Source organism: Protopterus annectens, chromosome 8.part0, assembly GCF_019279795.1.
Source record: "Protopterus annectens isolate FY-2018-M chromosome 8.part0, PAN1.0, whole genome shotgun sequence".
Taxonomy (NCBI): domain Eukaryota; kingdom Metazoa; phylum Chordata; order Ceratodontiformes; family Protopteridae; genus Protopterus; species Protopterus annectens.
The window spans coordinates 1,547,609,371-1,547,621,486 of NC_056741.1; positions in this window are offsets into that span (position 1 = coordinate 1,547,609,371).

Consider the following 12,116-nt stretch of genomic DNA (forward strand, 5'->3'; position numbering starts at 1 on the left):
CATCCCCATCTGTACCTTGCCAGTGCCAGTGTACACCTGTATGTTTGCCATTCATTAGCTGGGACTAGGCTGGTACACATGGTGTTCAGTGTTTGGTACATTGCAAAATGACACACCTCTGTAGGCCATAGTTGCCAAGCATCTGCAAAAAGGCTGAGGGGGGGGTGTCATCATGACACAACAGGGCACTGAAGCAGAGACCAAAGGACACTATAAATGCATGTATCTGCACACAGTCAGGGTGAGGAACTGTGGCAGACATAACCCTGACTCCACAGCAATAGTGACGGCAGTGTGTAACCTCCTAGGGATCAGCACATGAGTTGACCTTGCAATCATGCAGAGTTGGGGGGCATTTGTAGGGCAGACTAACCAAATACTGGCAAATGCAGATAGCCCATGCTAGTATACCTCTCCAGGAATAGTGACTGCTGTAGTACCCATAACAGTAGGCACAACATGCCATCATCATTTAAGGGCGTGTACACATATGCACCCACAAAGTGTATGTATCTCAATCAGCATCTGCACAACTAAACACATTTGTTTGACACTTCATTTGATTGTACAGGTCATCTGTTAGGTTCATGTAATGCTAACATATGCATTAATGTGATCCCATGGCATATCAAGTTAGAGGGCATCATATTAATAAGGGTATGTACACCCCTATAGCCACACTAATGTTTGAAGGTTGTGAATGTAATTATATTGTATTGGCCATACATGCACCGCTGATGATGAGATCTGTAAATCAGACATCAGGCATTCACAAATGACATCCCAGGTATGTGTCAGACAAACACATAGGGGCTGTGAGCAGCAGAGCAGACATAACTGACACAGTAATACACATTCAGCAATGGTGTGTACACCTGTGAAGTATGGTGCACAGTACATGCCAGGGTGCTGAACAGGTACAAATCAATACTGTGAACATGGGTGCAATGTGTTCTAGGGAAAGGGGCATCACCTACTAACACAACCCATGCATCACAGACATGTATAATGTTGCTAGCAGGGATTGCTTATAGCTGCATTGCATGCTGTTGAGTGCCATATGTCATGCATGTTGACAGATGGGTAATGGGAGTCTGTGTGTAATATCTTCGTGCAACCTCACCTGTAAGTGTGTGTGTGGGTGTGTGTGTGTGTGTGTGTGTGTGTGTGTGTGTGTGTGTGTGTGTGTGTGTGTGTCCATGTATGTACATGTGTGATTGTGGGGTTGTTCATACCTCTCGACTTCCCTTTGAAATTGTGCAGTACATAGACATGGACAGACACATGAGACACCAGGAATACTTGTCTGACATGTAATTTCAGAACAGCTGAAAGTATAAGGTCTGTAGCATGGAACATGCATTAGGAGGGAAACTAGACACCAGGGATACTGTTATAATTGTAATCAGCAGAAAGGTGAAATAATACCCACATATGCAGCACTACAGATGCATTGGGGAATTACTAGACAACACCACATTGTTCCAAATATTACTGTAGTCCTCATACAAAGTTAATAGAGAAAAAGATCTTGCATCTACTGAACAATAGTTACATATGACACTCCAGTGCATGACATTATTGAGTGACTGGAGTAGCCCCTAACATATGGGGACCATGCTCAAGATGTCTGGACAAACCCCGGTTGAACACTGGATGACAGCAGTGAGTCTTTGAAAAACTGACTCCAATCAAGTCAAAGAGGTAATGGACTAACAGCTCATGTTTTGTGATCACTTGTCTAGCAGTTAGAAGAATGATATGTTAATGATTGGTATTAATTAATGTATATTTCCAAGACTGATGTAGGATGGGGAACTTAACAGAATAAATCAGGGACAGTCTGTAAACTCAGAGACAGGTAAGTATTATGGTGGAATGTCAGGATGTGTGTGTGTGTGTGTGTGTGTGTGTGTGTGTGTGTGTGTGTGTGTGTGTGTGTGTGTGCGTGTGTGTGTGTGTGTGTGTGTGTGTGTGTGTGTGTGAATGTACTGTTAAGCAATGATGTACAGGTCTTAAAGTGTAAACCAACGTGACTGAGCAAACTGTTAAAACAAAATAAAGCTCACGGATGTCACTCGGAAAAGATTTAATTCACCACAAACAAAAATAAAATAAATTAATACACGTATAATAGTAGTACTTAGCGCTTTCACCCTACATAACATAAGGGCATCTTCAGAGTACAAATACTAATTGGAACATACTGCATTTAAATAAAAAAACAGTAACCAAGGTCGTCTTTGATAGGTTGTACAATTAACTAACCATCAGTAATTTAAAAACATATATACCTAATTTAAGTATATATCACAGTGTTTATATATAAAACAATTTATCAACTAATATAAACATATATATCTGATTCTCGTAACATGTATTCCCTCACTACACCTAAAGTATTCACTCAACCTATAAAAATAGTAATAATAATAATAATAATAATATTAACATTCAATAAAACATGTTTATACATATACATATATATAACCAGAGAAGGAAACAGACAAAGAGGTTTCACCATTCATATAGTACTGTAAAAACAGAATGTTAAAAATATATGTATAATTAAAAAAGTATTACTACACAGATGTGTTTGTAATAGTATAAAATAAATAGCATAAACTGAATAGCAATTTCAACAAACCTGTCTTCAGTTACCCTAATTCATATATCTTACAGAATTAATAATGATAATATATGCGTATAAGTAGTATAAATAATTAAATAATTAATCATAAATATAAATATGAACCATTATAATAATATTCATTGTATAAAAACTAAAAATAGGTATAAAAATGTCTATGTTTATAAAACCCATGTACTGTGTTGTGATGTGTTAAACAATTTGGTGTTGTATCAAATAACTTGAGATTTTAATTTTAAAATACTAGATATGGAAATGTGATCATTAATGCCTGGAAATGTACCTGCATTTAGTCTCAACTGCCAAATACATTCTTTGGCTTCTAATAAAACATTAAAATCACCACCTTTGTAAGTTTCTGTAGAAATTCTATCTATAACAAAGAATATGAATCTCTTGAAGTTGTGACATTTAGTACTATGAACATATAAGGAATTCACAATTCTTTTGTTTTTATGTCCCTATTGTGTTCCATTACACGCTCCTTTAATTTCCTTATAGTTTTGCCCACATAGAATGCTGGGCATGATGTACATGAAGCTAAATAAATCACCATTTTTATGTTGCAGTTACAGTGTCCAGCACATCTAATGGATCTTCCATAACCTTGAACCATAACATATGGTCCATCATTTATAAACTTGCAACATTTGCAAAACCCACATTTGTTCATTTTAGACAAATTAAATGTGTTGTCACTACTATTGTGTTCCATGTATTGTTTTAAATTCATGCCTCTGCTAAAACTAATCCTAGGAACAGATCCTATCGTAAAGTAAAACTCTTCCTTGTTGTTAAAAACACTAATCCAACAGTCTTTCAATATTTTGACAATGCCTAGTGATTGTTCATTGTAGGGTATTAATGCCTAAATTGTCATCCTGACTGTTGTATAGACCATACTTAATAATGGGTCTAAATGTGGTGTACCTTTTCTTTTTAACTTCTTCTTTTAACTGTTGTAATAAAAAATCAGGGTATCCCCTGTCCAAAAACATATTGGTAAGGACCTCAAGTTCAAGTTCAAATCTATCATCTTCACTCACTATTCGAGATAGTCTCACCATTTGTCCTTTCACAAGGTTTTTCTTTTGAAAGTGTGGATGACAACTACTATAGTGTAGGAAGGAGTTTGAATAGGTTTTTTTTCCTAAAAATGTTGGATTCTAATATACCATTCTTATCATAAAAAAGAACATCTAAAAACTCACATGTTTTGCCCTGTATATGACTTGTAAATCTTAAGAACGGTGATGTAGTGTCTAAAAATATAATAAATTCATCGAGCTCTTCTAAGGATCCCTTCCAAAACATGATGATGTCATCCAGGTATCTGGCGTAGAATGTGATGTTACACCAATAGTTAGATGTAAATACGTGGTTAGTTTCCCATTGAGCCAGAACTAGATTGGCATATATGGGTGCACATCTTGCACCCATTGCTACACCTGTCAACTGTTTGTAGTATTCCCCTTCCATGTACATGTAATTGTTTAATAAAACCATTTCCATAAGTTCTACTAACAATTTTTGTTTTATTATATGTAAACCACTGTACTTCTCTAGTGTAGCTTCAAACATTTCCAGGCCTAGATCATGTGGGATCACAGAAAACAAATTTATAACATCTATGGTAACCATAATAATATTATCCTTGTAGTGTTCATTGTTGTAAAGCCTCACCATATCAATACAGTGCCATGAGTCCTTGATAATATGTGAAAATGAGTTTAGAATACCTTTACAATTAAAATCAATATACTTGGCTACCGCTTCTAATTTGGACCCCTTTGCTGAAACTATCGGTCTAAAAGGGGGGTTGTTGGTATCCTTGTGTGTTTTTGGAATGCCAAAAACAGAGGGTGTTATTGGATGCTCTATTGTAAAGTAATCATATTCATCCTTATCAATGATTCCTTCCAACATGTAATCTAATAATATCCAGTCTATCTTAGTGTAGGCTCGATTCATCTCGTATTTGGATACTTTCCCATAGGTGTCATCATCATTCAGTAAATCTGTCATTCTGTTTATATAATCTGTCTCAGTCATAATGACAACTCCACCACCTTTATCTGGTTTCATCACTCTATATTTTTTCTTTGTACTCAATTCTTTTAAACAAAATCTTTCAGCTTGAGTGAGATTGTCATCCATTACTACATGTTTTTTCAACTCTCTCCGTAGTTGTGTCTCACATAACACCTCAAAAATCTGTATCATGGGGTTCTGGGGTGGAATAAAAGTACTGCTTCTTTTTAAGGTAAAACTTCGTGTATCTGGTTCAATTCTTTTGACTTGGTTTGAAAAGAACATCTTCAAATTAAGCAACCTTGTGTAAACCTTAAAATTAATAAGAATTCTACCTATGTCATGTTTAAAATTTGGGACAAATGTAAAACCTCTCTTGAACAAGGAAACATATTCAGTACCAAAATGTATTCCTGTGTAGTTGTATAGGGTAAAACCATCAACATTGACAATATAAGATTCAGTTTTCATTTTTTCTATGTGTGTGTGTATGTGTGTGTGTGTGTGTGTGTGTGTGTGTGTGTGTGTGTGTGTGTGTGTGTGTGTGTGCGTGTGCGGTGTGTGTGTGTGTGTGTGTGTGTGTGTGTGTGTGTGTGTGTGTGTGTGTGTGAATGTACTGTTAAGCAATGATGTACAGGTCTTAAAGTGTGTTTCTTGTTTTCCCCTAACAGGTGGTGAGGTGAGACAGGGTGTCTACTGCAGGCAATCTGATGTTGGTGTCCATAAAGACACTGAAAATAATGAAAGGTGTATTGAGGCACAGCTGGGGTTGTCAGAAGTTGAAACTGCACCATTTGACATCCCACTGTTATCCACCCCATCCCCGCACACAGTCACAGTGCCTATACATACCCCATCACCAGTGGCCATAGCAGAGGAAGAGTTGACAGTTGGTGGCAGCACAAAGGACAGTGTGGTATCTATGGCACATGTGTCTGGACACAGAAGCCATAGCCAGATGTCTGGCAGGGTACCACATAGGCAGATGTACAGGGGTGCTTGTTGGAGGGCTGCTGGTCATCGTGTCCCTGGCAAAAGTGCCACATCTGGTACCACCAGATGCATGTTTTAGGCTGTCATGGAGGTGCAGGCACATATGAAAGGGTACATCAGATGGGCTCTGAGGCTGCAGAGGGCTACTCTTTCAGCAATTACTGACAACATCAGTGATCTTGCAGGTGCCCCCCGTTATTATACAGAGGTCATGGATAGACGGTGGGGTGAGATGGTGGGACTCCTCGACAGTGGATTGTCCGTGCATGAGCATGTGGTGGGAGTGATGCAATGGCCATGTGGACATAGGCCAGAAACACCAATAGCTGGAGGTCAACGTGGACATGTGCAAGGTCACCAAACCACTTTCGTAGTGGCAGTACCAGCCTCAGTACTGCATTGCGGTGCTGTCCACACCACACCACACCACAGCAGGCCATGTGCACGTGGCCCTGGCCAGTCCCAGGAGGGACCTGGTTCCAGCAGACATATGTCATCATTAGGGGAGAGTACCATATCATGGCTTGCACCTGGACATGCCCATGGAAGCCCTGGCAGATACAATTCTCATGTCCATGGCCAGAGGTTGTGTACTGCACACCCTGCCAGGTATGGTCTGGAGCTGTCCAACAAACACCTGTATAGGGCAGCCACATGGCAGAACTGTATGCATGCATACTCACACACAATACAAACACAGCTAGACCAACCCCATACCTACACACACCACATCACCATGGCCATATCAATAATTAAAACCCCTCACTCACACACATGGTGTCAAATGTATGGCTCAGCCTAGGTCTCTGGCAAACCAGCAACACACCCTGTGCATATGATGATACCTGTGCCACATCCCTGTCATCCATAACATCGATGCAGGGATAGGCTAATATGGTTCTGTTGCATACGGTGATTGTACTACAGTGTACAAATGTACTGCTGTGTAACTTGTTGTCAGCAGTAAAGTTTAATGCTTACATGTCAGGAAGTGTAGCTGTCCAGCCATGATGCAGTATAGCTGTTATTAACACTGAGTGATTGTGGTCTCCATAATGTTATCTGTTTGTCTTGTAGGTGTCGATGTGTCAGCTGGAGTATGGTCTACTGTCGTATCCCACAAGGGATATGGCACTGTGGTGACACCTTGTCTGTGCCATATCCTGGGTACAGATGAACACATGTCACAGGTCTGTATAACAGTTAATGCCTGTGCCACAAGGCTGATAGGTCTGGGGTGGTGTATACAGGTGAGTGCATGGTGGCTGCTGTTTTATATATATATATATATATATATATATATATATATATATATATATGCAGATATATACACATATATATTCATATATATGTATTTATATACATCTGTATATTGCATTATATATATGGACATATATTGATCTCTATGTATATATATATATATATATATATATATATATATATATATATATATGTCTATATATATGTCTATATATATGTAGATATATATATATATATATATATATATATATATATATATATATATATATATATATATATATATATATATATATATATACATATATGGGTCTACCTGAAAACACCGAACGCTGACAACGCCAACAACAAGATAACCAACACCGGAAGATCGACAACGGAGATGACCAATGATTGAAAATACCGACACTGAGAACACTGACATGTTAAGGTAAGTGTGTGATAGTGACGGACGTTAGGGTCAGGGTGCAGGTAAGGTAAGTGTGAAACAGTGACAGACTTCAAGAATAAGGGCTGGTTAAGTGAGTTAGGGTTAGAGTGTGGGTAAGGTAAGTGTGTGATAGTGACAGACTTTAGGGTTAGGGGCAGGTTAAGTGAGTTAGGGTTAGGGCGCGGGTTAGGTGAGTGAGCGATAGTGACGGACCTTAGGGTTAGAGTTTGGGTTAAGGTTAGTGCATAGATAGTTGTGTATGTAAGGTTTAAGTGTAGGTTTGTGAGGTTTTTGGTGTGCTTGTGTTGTGTGTGTGTTTTACGGAAAAGGTATTTGTTTTGCTTTGTTGATTGTCGGATTGTGGTTTGTCGGGCATGTGATGTTTTGTGTTTTTGAACTTTCGGTTTTGTGGTGTTGGTTATCTCGTTGTCGGTGTTTTTGCTTGTCAGTGTTTTCAGGTAGAGCCACATATATATATATATATATATATATATATATATATATATATATATATATATATATATATATAAATATATATATATATATCTGTATATGTGAATATATATATATATATGTATATATATATATATATATATATATATATATATATGCAGATATATATATATATATATATATATATATATGTGTGTGTGTGTGTGTGTGTGTGTGTGTGTGTGTGTGTATATGTATATATATATATATATATATATATATATATATATATATATATATATATCCAACAAAAAACAGCAGCTGCACTTCTGTCGGTGAATGCTGCGCTGAGTAGGACAATAAGTAAAATAGTAAAAATAAGAACTTCAGCGTCAGCAACCATGCTGGTTTATAAATTCGTTCAAAAAGAATATTCCAAAATAGACGTAGTATACAAATAAGACATGGAACGTTTATTGTGCACTCAGACGGTAAGCGCTTTCTCAGTTGCTTCTTCAGACCATAACATACTGAGTACTTAAACAATTTAAAACATTTAAAAACATTGTTGCCAATCAGAACAAAGCACCCTGAAACGTCATTTCCTTCATTAACATTGATATCATTAGAAAACATGCATCTATGATATAAAATCAAAATGCATAGACACGTAAACAACACTTCCAAATGTCTTTAGAAACAAACTATCAAAGACAGAAGTTTAAAAACATATTCAAGTGTCGAAATCAAAATATACACATTAATAAACACTCACACTCTGCGGATTGTGACCTAGTCCTTAAAAAACTGCTAAATTTAAAATCGCTCATGTGAGCGCTGAATGGATTTAACTTCTTCTCTAGTTACATTTCTACAAAGTACGCACATTAACAATAACACATGCTTTGCAAATGCAAAGCGTAATCTAATTGTGATAATAGTTACATCTAATTTATACAAGGATTGGGCTGCAAACCTTTACTTCACACCTAATCTGAGTTCTCTTATGTATAATGATATAAACTCAGGAATGTATATAAAGAGAACACAAGAATACAATCCTCATAAGCTATACTGAGGTTTGTGACTTATTTCATATATTCAAGCCATATGTTTAAAAACCCATAGTTGCGATGTCAATTGACTGCACCAAGGCTGTCAACTTCAAAAATTAAACCAAGAATCTACATTCACCTTAATATATAAATCAGAAATATCATAGTGCATCAGAATGCATTGATGCATACATCACATATGTGAAAATACATGAAATTATAATAAAAAATATATATGTAAATACATACTCAAATAAATAAAGAATCTTAACTTATCAAATTAATACCATCCAAAATTGGACATTAAGATAAAATATATGTCCACTGTCTAACTACTACAACTATAAGACTGTACCAGAATAATCACTTAAGTAGAAACGATGAATCTACATTCATCTGAATATATAAATATAAATATAAATAAAAACCTCTTAATTCATCCAAACATAACTAAAGTAAATTGATGAATTAACATATACATAACAGCGATCATCACATAAGGACTACTAATAATAATCAATAACTATGAAAGAACCATATAAAAAATAATAATAAAAAATTTATATAAAGTCATGATAAATAAATAAATATGTAACTTCCTGCCTCAATGAACATACTAAATGCTAATTCTTCCAAGTATAAAATCAAAACCTATCTAACTGATACTATCTAAATATCTCCATATAGAGATGTATATCCATATATGTATGTAGATATGTATATGTGTATATATCTATATAGATATACATATATATATATATATATATATATATATATATATATATATATATATATATATATGCACATATATGTTTAACACATGTCCAGAACATTGAGTGCAGCCATACCTCAGCACCAATAGTATCAACCTTTTAGTGCAAGTGGATGTCATGTAAGTATTGCAGGTATAAATGTAGACTGTTGCTACTGTAACAGGGGTTTTCTTAACAGAAATGTTGTGTGTGGGAGGTCACATCTTCTATTGACATGTACACCAGCAGTTACTGACAGACATCCTAAGGTCATCATAGTACAGTACCACAGATATCAGTGTAATGGTCCAGTGGAACACAGAAGAGATATAAACAATAAATGTGGACAGAATGACACACTTTGGTCAGTCCAGAGGTATACGCAGAACCCCTTAGTGCAAGACATGTGGACCAAGCCTGACAATGTGGATGTTAACAGCCATGCAAATTGGTATATCTTGTAAATACTGGAATACATATACCAACACAATTTATGCATTCACACACTCATGTCTGTCCTGACACATAATGTGGTGCAGAGGTCACATGCCCACATCCTACCCACTAGTTTGTGACATAGATCTGTACAGCATCCCACTACTTTGTCAGAAATACACAACAGTTATGGTGGTCCGGCAGCAGTACATCTGACAAATATCTGGGCATAACATCACACTGGGTAAGTTCACTGAGCTGCTAGGCATGTCACAAAGCACTGTGCAAACTAGAGGCAGACTGCCACAGCACTGGCCTACATCTCTTATGGGAGAATACAAATGTACCTGCAAATATAGCAGGCTCTACAGGCATGTCACAGCACAGAGTCACAGAAACCTGCGTGAAAGCGCATACCCACAGCCAATGTGAACATAGCCACAGCCACATATGGTAAGCATGCTTAATATTACAGTATATGGACTGTCTGATCAACACCATACTCATATATGCCACTCACACACTAACCTTACATATACTTGGCCACTGCACAGTGTAGTCCGATGCCTGACTGTGGTAAGGGACATGTGTGTGTTTGGCCCTACAACCATGTAAGCCAATATGGTACCATACACTGGAGCAGCATATAACATCAGATAGAACAGGACCAAGAACAATGACATCTTCCACTGTCTGTGCACAGGCCAAGGTACATATTCACAATACACACACTGTCGACAATCACCATAAGTACAAAGACCACACTACTGTACACACTACGACAGAATGTCCAGGTTTTGACCTCAAATATAACCCCTACTATACATAACATGTCTTGCAGTCTATCTCACTAGCTTGTTATCAGGTATGTCAATAAATAATGGTGTACTGAACATATGCACCTCTTACTCCATGACATATGTACAAAGGTTGATGGAGCTGTGGCTGGATGCATAAACACAGGGCCAATATTGACGTTGCTGTGATAACCTCATACATTTACTGGTGTAACAGGGTTTGTTGTGACATATGTCCTATGAGGGATATGAAGTCAGTAACTCTCATGGATGTCACCATGTACTGACTGAAATCCTCAGACTATGCTTCTGGAGTTCTAAGATAGGTAAGCTGTGAGTAACACAAGACATATCAGACTCCAAACACTGGCCAGTCTGCAGATAACCCTACAGGTGGGAGTTTCCTCAACCACATAACACTGTCATGACAGGTATTAAACCATGTAGACCAGCTATATCCACACAAACCCTGTTAAACCAACATTACTTCAAATGCAGAAGAGCAAAACTTACATTCTGTAGTTATGTATGAAACATCCCCTTCCTGTTCGTTGGCCTGTCTCCACAGTGTATTTTGTTACAGGTGTATCCCACTACCATCTGTGATGCTGTTTGCCAAACACTGACATGAAGTCCTGCTCACAGTGAATGAAAGGGGTCAACACCCACATAATGTTCCTAGTTATAGGAGTGTGTTTCCATGCAATTGGCTATGTGAATGTTACCACAGGTGTTCCACATGCAATCAGCTAGTGGGGGACTGCAATTCATGCACAGGCCATCAGCTGATTATGAGCATCACTTACAAAACACAAGCTGCTGCCTAAGCCAGTCAGGTGTACTTCTCCACATCCACCAGAGAGGGGATGAGAGAGACAGAGCCAAAGTAAGACAGGAAGGGGGTAGGAGAGTAAAAGCTAAGCATGTTTGTGTCACACTTACCAGTACAGGATTTCAAACCCCTGCCTGACTATGTATTGCTATTACATTTCTATGCAGTTATTGCATGTGCCACAGAGCTTAGATGTTGGGGAACTGTCCAAGGGTATATTTGACAGTGAGTGACATCAGCAACAGTGATAAAGGAGGGACAGGTTAGGTGTAGCACATGTGCCTGTCTACAAGAACAAGTGTCAAGGACGACACAGCCACACTCTCTCAGAGACTCACACACTTTATCACAGTTGGCAGGGTCAGGATTAGAATTCCTAACTAACTAGTTTGCCACACTACAGTAATATGCAGGTATCACATGAACCACAGAGGTTATCAGGCTGATATATG